The 9582-nt window shown below is 54.0% G+C and overlaps 1 long non-coding RNA gene across 1 annotated transcript; it reads left to right on the plus strand.

Annotated features, from left to right (window-relative positions):
- Positions 1–335: 335 nt before the first annotated feature.
- Positions 336–9521, plus strand: LOC132808922 (uncharacterized). The gene is made up of 3 exons (XR_009642174.1): positions 336–476; positions 8475–8640; positions 9425–9521. It is a non-coding gene; the product is annotated as an uncharacterized LOC132808922 (long non-coding RNA).
- The last annotated feature ends 61 nt before the right edge of the window (positions 9522–9582 follow it).

Raw genomic sequence — 9582 nt, forward strand, 5'->3', positions numbered from 1 at the left:
GGTTAGGGTGGGATTGGCCGTGCTAAATTGTCCCGGTAGTGCCCAGGGATGTGCAGGTTAGGGTGGGATTGGCCGTGCTAAATTGTCCCGTAGTGCCCAGGGATGTGCAGGTTAGGGTGGATTGGCCGTGCTAAATTGTCCCCGTAGTGCCCAGGGATGTGCAGGTTAGTTGGGGGTAAATGTAGAGTAACAATGGTAAGGGAATGCGTGGGTTACTCTTTGGAGGGCCGCTATGGGCTTGTTGGGCCAAAGTGCCTGTTTCCACACTGCAGGGAGTCTGTGATTTCAATGACAAATGAGAGGGCCCCATCGCTGCCGGAAGTGGGTGGTGCTGAGGCCTGGAGACCAGAGAAACAACAAGAACAGAACGCTGAGGCAGACAGGCAGAATCTAATCCGACCCACAGGCACGTGCGCCCACACACGCACCCACAGACACACTTACCCAATCCCCCACACCACCCAAACACTCCACGGGTAAGTGAGCCATCAGTTGCTCGTGACAGACAGGAGCGTCTGGAGAGTGAGAAAGTTGTTTGGTCTCTCTCTCTCTCTCTCTCTCTTCTTGTTTATGTCTCTGTCACTCTGTCTCTCTCGCTCTTTGAATCTCTCTCCCTCTCTGTCTCTCTTTGTCGCTCTTTCTGGTTCTCTCTCTCCTCTGTCTGTCTGTCTCTCTCTCTCTGTCTCTCTCTCTGTCTCTCTCTCCCTCTCCCTCTCTCTCTCTCTCCCCGTTTATGTCTCTGCCACTCTGTCTCTCTCGCTCTCTGAATCTCTCTCCCTCTCTGTATCTCTCTGTCGCGCTTTCTGGTTCTCTCTCTCCTCTGTCTCTCTCTGTCTCTCTCTCTCTCTATCTATCTCTCTGTCACTCTGTCGTCTTTCTCTCTGATTGTCTCCCACTCTGTCTCTCTCTGTCATTAGCTATCCCTTTCTCTTTCCGCACCTGTCTCTCTCTCTCTCTCTCTCTCTCTCACTCTCTCTCTGACTCTCGGTCTGACTGTCTCTCTGTCTCGATGTGGTTTTCTCTCTCTCACTCTGTCTCTCTCCCTCGCGCTCTGTCTCTCTCCCTCGCGCTCTGTCTCTCTCTCTCTCTCTCTCTGTCTCTCTCCCTCGCGCTCTGTCTCAGTCGCTGTCACTTTCTGATTCTGTCTCACAGCGTCTCCCTCTCTGTCGCTCAGTTGCTCACCATCGCTCCCGAACTCCCTTTCTCATTCTGTCTGTCTCCACACTCTCTCTCTCACGCTTTGTCTCTGTATCTGTCCGTCTCAGTGTCTCACTCACTCACTCACTCTCTCTGTCTCTCTGTTTTAACTCTTTTTCCCGATCTGTCTCTCCCTACCTTCCTGTCTCTGTGTTTCTATCACTCTGTCTCAGACTCGCGTCTCTCTGTGTCTCTGTCTCTGACTCTGTCTCTCTGCATCTCTAGCTCTTTATCTGTCTCTCTCTCTCTTGCACACCTCCCTGTCGCTGTCTCTGTCTCTCGATCTCTACCGCTATCTCTCTTGCTCCCTTTACATTTGCTTGCCTCTCTCTCACTTGGTCAACTTACACTCCCTCTCTCGGTTAGTCCTGTCTCTCCTGTCTCTCGCGCACAGTGTCTCTTTGTCAAACAATCTCTCTCAATTGACCACCACCCTTGGTCTCTCCCTCTCTGTCTCTCTCTCTCAATGTCAATCACTGTCATTTCAGAGTCTGACACAGTAATGGTGGGGACAGGTCTGTCCCTGTATAACACTGGGGTACAGTACTGGTGGGGACAGGTCTGTCCCTGTATAACACTGGGGTACAGTACTGGTGGGGGACAGGTCTGTCCCTGTATAACACTGGGATACAGTACTGGTGGGGACAGGTCTGTCCCTGTATAACACTGGGGTACAGTACTGGTGGGGGACAGGTCTGTCCCTGTATAACACTGGGGTACAGTACTGGTGGGGGACAGGTCTGTCCCTGTATAACACTGGGATACAGTACTGGTGGGGACAGGTCTGTCCCTGTATAACACTGGGGTACAGTACTGGTGGTGACTGGTCTGTCCCTGTATAACACTGGGGTACAGTACTGGTGGGGGACAGGTCTGTCCCTGTATAACACTGGGGTACAGTACTGGTGGGGGACAGGTCTGTCCCTGTATAACACTGGGGTACAGTACAGGTGGGGACAGGACTGTCAGGGTATAACACTGGGGTACAGTACAGGTGGGGACAGGTCTGACCGTGTATAACACTGGGGTACAGTACTGGTGGGGACAGGTCTGACCCTGTATAACACTGGGGTACAGTACTGGTGGTGACTGGTCTGTCCCTGTATAACACTGGGGTACAGTACTGGTGGGGGACAGGTCTGTCCCTGTATAACACTGGGGTACAGTACTGGTGGGGGACAGGTCTGTCCCTGTATAACACTGGGGTACAGTACAGGTGGGGACAGGACTGTCAGGGTATAACACTGGGGTACAGTACAGGTGGGGACAGGTCTGACCGTGTATAACACTGGGGTACAGTACTGGTGGGGACAGGTCTGACCCTGTATAACACTGGGGTACAGTACTGGTGGTGACTGGTCTGTCACTGTATAACACTGGGGTACAATACTGGTGGGGACAGGTCTGTCCCTGTATAACACTGGGGTACAATACTGGTGGTGACAGGTCTGTCAGTGTATAACACTGGGGTACAGTACTGGTGGGGACGGGTCTGTCACTGTATAACACTGGGGTACAGTACTGGTGGGGACAGGTCTGTCCCTGTATAACACTGGGGTACGGTACTGGTGGGGACAGGTCTGTCAGTGTATAACACTGAGGTACAGTACTGGTGGGGACAGGTCTGTCCCTGTATAACACTGGGGTACAGTACTGGTGGGGGACAGGTCTGTCCCTGTATAACACTGGGGTACAGTACTGGTGGGGACAGGTCTGTCCCTGTATAACACTGGGATACAGTACTGGTGGGGACAGGTCTGTCCCTGTATAACACTGGGGTACAGTACTGGTGGTGACTGGTCTGTCCCTGTATAACACTGGGGTACAGTACTGGTGGGGGACAGGTCTGTCCCTGTATAACACTGGGGTACAGTACTGGTGGGGGACAGGTCTGTCCCTGTATAACACTGGGGTACAGTACAGGTGGGGACAGGACTGTCAGGGTATAACACTGGGGTACAGTACAGGTGGGGACAGGTCTGACCGTGTATAACACTGGGGTACAGTACTGGTGGGGACAGGTCTGACCCTGTATAACACTGGTGTACAGTACTGGTGGTGACTGGTCTGTCACTGTATAACACTGGGGTACAATACTGGTGGGGACAGGTCTGTCCCTGTATAACACTGGGGTACAATACTGGTGGTGACAGGTCTGTCAGTGTATAACACTGGGGTACAGTACTGGTGGGGACAGGTCTGTCACTGTATAACACTGGGGTACACTACTGGTGGGAGACAGGTCTGTCACTGTATAACACTGAGGTACAGTACTAGTGGGGACAGGTCTGTCCCTGTATAACACTGGGGTACAGTACTGGTGGGGACAGGTCTGTCCCTGTATAGCACTGGGGTACAGGACTGGTGGGGACGGGTCTGTCACTGTATAACACTGCGGTACAGTACTGGTGGGGACAGGTCTGTCCCTGTATAACACTGGGGTACAGTACTGGTGGGGACTGGTCTGTCCCTGTATAACACTGGGGTACATTACTGGTGGGGGACTGGTCTGTCCCTGTATAACACTGGGGTACAGTACTGTTGGGGGCAGGTCTGTCACTGTATAACACTGGGGTACAGTACTGGTGGGGACAGGTCTGTCCCTGTATAACACTGGGGTACAGTACTGGTGGGGACAGGTCTGTCCCTGTATAACACTGGCGTACAGTACTGGTGGGGACAGGTCTGTCTCTGTATAATACTGGGGTACAGTACTGGTGGGGGACGGGTCTGTCCCTGTATAACACTGGGGTACAGTACTGGTGGGGACAGGTCTGTCACTGTATAACACTGGGGTACAGTACTGGTGGGGGACGGGTCTGTCCCTGTATAACACTGGGGTACAGTACTGGTGGGGACAGGTCTGTCCCTGTATAACACTGGGGTACAGTACTGGTGGGTGCAGGTCTGTCACTGTATAACACTGGGGTACAGTACTGATGGGGACAGGTCTGTCCCTGTGTAACACTGGGGTACAGTACTGGTGAGGACAGGTCTGTCACTGTATAACACTGGGGTACAGTACTGGTGGGGACAGGTCTGTCCCTGTATAACACTGGGGTACAGTACTGGTGGGGACAGGTCTGTCCCTGTATAACACTGGGGTACAGTACTGGTGGGGACAGGTCTGTCGCTGTATAACACTGGGGTACAGTACTGGTGGGGACAGGTCTGTCCCTGTATAACACTGGGGTACAGTACTGGTGGGGACAGGTCTGTCCCTGTATAACACTGGGGTACAGTACTGGTGGGGACAGGTCTGTCGCTGTATAACACTGGGGTACAGTACTGGTGGGGACAGGTCTGTCCCTGTATAACACTGGGGTCCAGTACTGGTGGGGACAGGTCTGTCCCTGTATAACACTGGGGTACAGTACTGGTGGGGACAGGTCTGTCACTGTATAACACTGGGATACAGTACTGGTGGGGACAGGTCTGTCCCTGTATATCACTGGGGTACAGTACTGGTGGAAGACAGGTCTGTCCCTGTATAACACTGGGGTACAGTACTGGTGGGGACAGGATTGTCACTGTATAATACTGGGGTACAGTCCCGATGGGGACAGGTCTGTCCCAGAATAACACTGGGGTACAGTACTGGTGGGGACAGGTCTGTCCCTGTATAACACTGGGGTACAGTACTGGTGGGGACGGGTCTGTCCCTGTATAACACTGGGGTACAGTACTCGTGGGGACGGGTCTGTCACTGTATAACACTGGGGTACAGTACTGGTGGGGACGGGTCTGTCCCTGTATAACACTGGGGTACAGTACTGGTGGGGACAGGTCTGTCCCTGTATAAAACTGGGGTACAGTATTGGTGGGGACAGGTCTGTCCCTGTATAACACTGGGGTACAGTACTGGTGGGGGACTGGTCTGTCCCTGTATAACACTGGGGTACAGTACTGTTGGGGGCAGGTCTGTCACTGTATAACACTGGGGCACAGTACTGGTGGGGACAGGTCTGTCACTGTATAACACTGGGGTACAGTACTGGTGGGGACAGGTCTGTCCCTGTATTACACTGGGGTACAGTACTGGTGGGGACAGGTCTGTCTCTGTATAATACTGGGGTACAGTACTGGTGGGTGCAGGTCTGTCACTGTATAACACTGGGGTACAGTACTGGTGGGGACAGGTCTGTCCCTGTATAACACTGGGGTACAGTACTGGTGGGGACAGGTCTGTCACTGTATAACACTGGGGTACAGTACTGGTGGGGACAGGTCTGTCACTGTATAACACTGGGGTACAGTACTGATGGGGACAGGTCTGTCCCTGTGTAACACTGGGGTACAGTACTGGTGAGGACAGGTCTGTCATTGTATAACACTGGGGTACAATACTGGTGGGGACAGGTCTGTCACTGTATAACACTGGGGTACAGTACTGGTGGGGACAGGTCTGTCACTGTATAACACTGGGGTACAGTACTGGTGGGGACAGGTCTGTCCCTGTATAACACTGGGGTACAGTACTGGTGGGGACAGGTCTGTCCCTGTATAACACTGGGGTACAGTACTGGTGGGGACAGGTCTGTCACTGTATAACACTAGGGTACAGTACTGGTGGGGACAGGTCTGTCACTGTATAACACTGGGGTACAGTACTGGTGGGGACAGGTCTGTCCCTGTATAACACTGGGGTACAGTACTGGTGGGGACAGATCTGTCACTTTATAACACTGGGGTACAGTACTGGTGGGGACAGGTCTGTCCCTGTATAACACTGGGGTACAGTACTGGTGGGGACAGGTCTGTCCCTGTATAATACTGGGGTACAGTACTGGGGGGGACAGGTCTGTCACTGTATAACACTGGGGTGCAGTACTGGTGGGGACAGGTCTGTCCCTGTATAACACTGGGGTACAGTACTGGTGGGGACAGATCTGTCACTGTATAACACTGGGGTACAGTACTGGTGGGGACAGGTCTGTCCCTGTATTACACTGCGGTACAGTACTGGGGGGGACAGGTCTGTCACTGTATAACACTGGGGTACAGTACTGGGGGGGGGACAGGTCTGTCACTGTATAACACTGGGGTACAGTACTGGGGGGGACAGGTCTGTCACTGTATAACACTGGGGTGCAGTACTGGGCGGGACAGGTCTGTCACTGTATAACACTGGGGTACCGTACTGGGGGGGACAGGTCTGTCACTGTATAACACTGGGGTACAGTACTGGTGGGGACAGGTCTGTCCCTGTATAACACTGGGGTACAGTACTGGTGGGGGACAAGTCTGTCCCTGTATAACACTGGGGTACAGTACTGGTGGGGACAGGTCTGTCCCTGTATAACACTGGGGTACAGTACTGGTGGGGACAGGTCTGTCCCTGTATAACACTGGGGTACAGTACTGGTGGGGACAGGTCTGTCACTGTTTAACACTGGGGTACAGTACTGGGGAGGACAGGTCTGTCAGTGTATAACACTGGGGTACAGTACTGGTGGGGACAGGTCTGTCCCTGTATAACACTGGGGTACAGTACTGGTGGGGACAGGTCTGTCACTGTATAACACTGGGGTACAGTACTGGTGGGGGACTGGTCTGTCCCTGTATAACACTGGGGTACAGTACTGTTGGGGGCAGGTCTGTCACTGTATAACACTGGGGTACAGTACTGGTGGGGACAGGGCTGTCCCTGTATAACACTGGGGTACAGTACTGTTGGGGGCAGGTCTGTCACTGTATAACACTGGGGTACAGTACTGGTGGGGACAGGTCTGTCCCTGTATGACACTGGGGTACAGTACTGGTGTGGACAGGTCTGTCCCTGTATAACACTGGGGTACAGTACTGGTGGGGACAGGTCTGTCCCTGTATAACACTGCGGTACAGTACTGGTGGGGACAGGTCTGTCCCTGTATGACACTGGGGTACAGTACTGGTGGGGACAGGTCTGTCACTGTGTAACACTGGGGTACAGTACTGGTGGGGACAGGTCTGTCCCTGTATAACACTGGGGTACAGTACTGGTGGGGACAGGTCTGTCACTGTATAACACTGGGGTACTGTCCTGGTGGGGACAGGTCTGTCCCTGTATAACACTGGGGTACAGTACTGGTGGGGACAGGTCTGTCACTGTATAACACTGGGGTACAGTACTGGTGGGGACAGGTCTGTCACTGTATAACACTGGGGTACTGTCCTGGTGGGGACAGGTCTGTCCCTGTATAACTCTGGGGTACAGTACTGGTGGGGACAGGTCTGTCACTGTATAACACTGGGGTACAGTACTGGGGGGGACAGGTCTGTCCCTGTATAACACTGGGGTACAGTACTGGTGGGGACAGGTCTGTCACTGTATAACACTGGGGTACAGTACTGGTGGGGGACTGGTCTGTCCCTGTATAACACTGGGGTACAGTACTGTTGGGGGCAGGTCTGTCACTGTATAACACTGGGGTACAGTACTGGTGGGGACAGGTCTGTCCCTGTATAACACTGCGGTACAGTACTGGTGGGGACAGGTCTGTTACTGTATAACACTGGGGTACAGTACTGGTGGGGACAGGTCTGTCGCTGTATAACACTGGGGTACAGTACTGGTGGGGACAGGTCTGTCCCTGTATAACACTGGGTACAGTACTGGTGGGGACAGGTCTGTCCCTGTATAACACTGCGGTACAGTACTGGTGGGGACAGGTCTGTCCCTGTATGACACTGGGGTACAGTACTGGTGGGGACAGGTCTGTCGCTGTATAACACTGGGGTACAGTACTGGTGGGGACAGGTCTGTCCTGTATAACACTGGGGTACAGTACTGGTGGGGACAGGTCTGTCACTGTATAACGCTGGGGTACAGTACTGGTGGGGACAGGTCTGTCCCTGTATAACACTGGGGTACAGTACTGGTGGGGACAGGTCTGTCACTGTATAACGCTGGGGTACAGTACTGGTGGGGACAGGTCTGTCACTGTATAACACTGGGGTACAGTACTGGTGGGGACAGGTCTGTCCCTGTATAACACTAGGGTACAGTACTGGTGGGGACAGGTCTGTCCCTGTATAACACTGGGGTACAGTACTGGTGGGGACAGGTCTGTCCCTGTATAACACTAGGGTACAGTACTGGTGGGGACAGGTCTGTCCCTGTATAACACTAGGGTACAGTACTGGTGGGGACAGGTCTGTCCCTGTATAACACTGGGGTACAGTACTGGTGGGGACAGGTCTGTCCCTGTATAACACTAGGGTACAGTACTGGTGGGGACAGGTCTGTCCCTGTATAACACTGGGCTACAGTACTTGGCGTTGATTTTTCCTTGCAGGTCCTGCACCTTGGAAATGGGCGACCTCAACATCAACATCTCACCGTTCGAGATCTCTTTCCAGAACGTTCCGCACTCCTACGTCCCAGGCACAGCCATTGAGTGTCACTACACCTTGGGCTGTTCGGTCAAGTGGTCACCCAAGGATTGGATCGGTCTCTACAAGGTCTATTTTTGTTCAAGGCATCTCACAGAGATAGGGAGGGGGTGTAGGGGGCTGGAGGGGGTGACATACACAGAGATAGGGAGGGGGTGTAAGGGGGCTGGAGGGGGTTATACACACAGAGATAGGGAGGGGGTGCAGGGGGCTGGAGGGGGTGTAGGGGGCTGGAGGGGGTGACACACACAGAGATAGGGAGGGGGTGCAGGGGGCTGGAGGGTGTGACACACACAGAGATAGGGAGGGGGTGCAGGGGGCTGGAGGGTGTGACACACACTGAGATAGGGAGGGGGTGCAGGGGGCTGGAGGGTGTGACACACACAGAGATAGGGAGGGGGTGTAGGGGGCTGGAGGGGGTGACACACACAGAGATAGGGAGGGGGTGTAGGGGGCTGGAGGGGGTTATACACACAGAGATAGGGAGGGGGTGTAGGGGACTGGAGGGGGTTATACACACAGAGATAGGGAGGGGGTGTAGGGGGCTGGAGGGGGTGACACACACAGAGATAGGGAGGGGGTGTAGGGGGCTGGAGGGGGTGACACACACAGAGATAGGGAGGGGGTGTAGGGGGCTGGAGGGGGTGACACACGCAGAGATAGGGAGGGGGTGTAGGGGGCTGGAGGGGGTGACACACACAGAGATAGGGAGGGGGTGTAAGGGGGTGACACACACAGAGATGGGGGGGGTGTAAGGGGGTGACACACACAGAGATAGGGAGGGGGTGTGGGGGGCTGGGTGAGCCACATTTCCTGTGGTATATTTACACCACTGTCGTGTGCGATGTTTCAGATCAGCAGGAGATCACTGCGTGACTATTACACATATGTCTGGTCCCCACTTCCACACAGCCAGGATGGGTCACCTCGCAACTGCTGTGTTCGGTTTGAAGGTCAGTCCTGTCTCACAGATAGGGGTGTGTGTGTGTGTGTGTGTGTGAGAATGTGTGA

The sequence above is a fragment of the Hemiscyllium ocellatum genome (genome assembly GCF_020745735.1).
Source record: "Hemiscyllium ocellatum isolate sHemOce1 chromosome X unlocalized genomic scaffold, sHemOce1.pat.X.cur. SUPER_X_unloc_1, whole genome shotgun sequence".
Taxonomy (NCBI): domain Eukaryota; kingdom Metazoa; phylum Chordata; class Chondrichthyes; order Orectolobiformes; family Hemiscylliidae; genus Hemiscyllium; species Hemiscyllium ocellatum.